Source organism: Schistocerca piceifrons, unplaced genomic scaffold (genome assembly GCF_021461385.2).
Source record: "Schistocerca piceifrons isolate TAMUIC-IGC-003096 unplaced genomic scaffold, iqSchPice1.1 HiC_scaffold_967, whole genome shotgun sequence".
Classification (NCBI taxonomy): Eukaryota; Metazoa; Arthropoda; class Insecta; order Orthoptera; family Acrididae; genus Schistocerca; species Schistocerca piceifrons.
The window spans coordinates 10,001-12,500 of record NW_025729242.1 but is presented as its reverse complement, the minus strand read 5'-3'; the positions used below and the strand labels follow the sequence as shown (position 1 = coordinate 12,500).

Here is a 2,500-nt window from a genome sequence, read left to right as displayed (position 1 = left end):
ACATGCTCCTGCTGTACACTGTAATGTGGATGGCAGCAGGACGTACATGCCGCCCCCCCCCCCCCCACCCCTCCCCACGTCCCCACGTCCCCACCTTGCCCCCTGCCTTCGCAAGCTGGTTGGTGACAAGTTTGCATGTTCAATGCCCTTCGCATGCGACGTACGCAGGCTACGTTGTGGTGCGGCCTGTGTCAACTGTCCGCTGATGTCGTACGCGTGAACCACAATCTGTACTGCACATTCGTCCTTATGTACTGAATGATACATCGTGGCACATGTGTGACCGTACAACGACTGCGCCCAAAAACGGCGGACCATACAGTGCAAATATTGTGCACGCAGCTACGTGTCGTCTCCCTATGAGAGCTGGATTGCAGTGTGGTACGCCATAGAGACGTGTGGGAGGAACGGACGCCGTGGATGGCGATCAGCATGAGCTGTGTGTTGATGTATTCGGACCTAGTCGTCTCTCCTCAAACACCGTGATAGCATGGTGCACCGCGTTCCATATCTGCGACATGCTACAGAGGCCGGTTGACAGTCGTTCGAGCAATGGACATCGCATACGTACGGGGGCCACCTTCCACGTATTGTCTAGGCGTGCACATTTTGTTGCGTGTATGTGGGCAGACGTAGTGTGGCGTGACACCTGACACAGGCATGCAATAATCGTTGAAGTTGCTAATGGCGATGGACGCCTACGTTTTCTGGTGAAGTTACGCAAATGAAGAAATGGTAACCCGTTGTGGTGCGGTTGTTCTCGCTAGGGGTGAATCGGTGATGGCGACGATAGGTTGAGGTACTAACCGGTTGTTCCAGCGATACCCACCATGCCGATGAAACTGAACGGCATCTGGGTGTGAAGCGATACGCGGTGGTGGCTGGGTGGGACCGTCCCCGGCCGGTGAGGGGGCGCCTCCCGGCGTGCTGGCCGCGCGGTGCGTGGGCGCACGCGCTACAGCCGGCTGGTGGGGGCGGCCAGTGGCAGGCGCGCCGGCCGACGGACGCGGCAGGCGTCGCAGCTGCGCGCCGGCGCACCCTGCGCGCGGCGCCGTGCGGCCAAAGTAGGTCCTCGCGGGCCCGGTGCGAAGCGCGGTGGACATCTTCAGTGTGCTGGTCCGATTGAGGACTGTGTGCGTTGAGGATGCGCCGCCGCCCGGCGCTCGGCGCCGCGACGCCGTCTGCTGCTCGGTCGCCCCAGCGGTTCTCGCTGGTGGTTTGTATCGCAGCTGTGCGGATGTGTTGGCGCGTGCGCTGTGCTGGGAGAGTTCGCTTCGGCACCCAAGTGGGGCTTTTGTCCTTCTGTGGCGCTGGCGTTGGAGCTGCCGGTCACCGTAGGTGGCGCGTGTTGTCTCCCGCCGGCAATGCCACGACAGCACGCTCCCGGGCCTCTGTCGGCAGCGGCAAGCTCAGTTGGGAGCACGGGTGGTCGCACCGAAAGCGTCTACTCGCCTAACTCCGGGCGATTGCGCCTCTCTCGAACCCGACCAAGTACTTGGGACGGCGCTGCGCGCCGCCGGGACCTGAGAGGGTTTCGAGGTGTATTGTGCAGGGGAGCTCAGCCTCCTCCTGTTTGCAGAATGATTGAGCGGACGCTTGCGTGTTCGCGCGGGCCCCCGGGACACACTCCCGGGCGGCCGGCTGCTCAGCTCTAGTTGGCGCAGCTCCCTGGTTGATCCTGCCAGTAGTCATATGCTTGTCTCAAAGATTAAGCCATGCATGTCTCAGTACAAGCCGCATTAAGGTGAAACCGCGAATGGCTCATTAAATCAGTTATGGTTCCTTAGATCGTACCCACGTTACTTGGATAACTGTGGTAATTCTAGAGCTAATACATGCAAACAGAGTCCCGACCAGAGATGGAAGGGACGCTTTTATTAGATCAAAACCAATCGGTCGGCTCGTCCGGTCCGTTTGCCTTGGTGACTCTGAATAACTTTGGGCTGATCGCACGGTCCTCGTACCGGCGACGCATCTTTCAAATGTCTGCCTTATCAACTGTCGATGGTAGGTTCTGCGCCTACCATGGTTGTAACGGGTAACGGGGAATCAGGGTTCGATTCCGGAGAGGGAGCCTGAGAAACGGCTACCACATCCAAGGAAGGCAGCAGGCGCGCAAATTACCCACTCCCGGCACGGGGAGGTAGTGACGAAAAATAACGATACGGGACTCATCCGAGGCCCCGTAATCGGAATGAGTACACTTTAAATCCTTTAACGAGTATCTATTGGAGGGCAAGTCTGGTGCCAGCAGCCGCGGTAATTCCAGCTCCAATAGCGTATATTAAAGTTGTTGCGGTTAAAAAGCTCGTAGTTGGATTTGTGTCCCACGCTGTTGGTTCACCGCCCGTCGGTGTTTAACTGGCATGTATCGTGGGACGTCCTGCCGGTGGGGCGAGCCGAAGGCGTGCGACCGCCTCGTGCGTGCTCGTGCGTCCCGAGGCGGACCCCGTTGAAATCCTACCAGGGTGCTCTTTATTGAGTGTCTCGGTGGGCCGGC

The 2,500-nt window shown here is 59.0% G+C and overlaps 1 non-coding gene across 1 annotated transcript in view; it reads left to right on the top strand.

Moving 5' to 3' along the window:
* Positions 1 to 1,665: 1,665 nt before the first annotated feature.
* The window catches only part of LOC124774596, a 1,909-nt gene continuing 1,074 nt past the window's right edge, over positions 1,666 to 2,500 (top strand). The window contains exon 1 of the ribosomal RNA XR_007015387.1: positions 1,666 to 2,500. This exon is cut by the window's right edge and continues 1,074 nt beyond it. This is a non-coding gene — a ribosomal RNA (small subunit ribosomal RNA).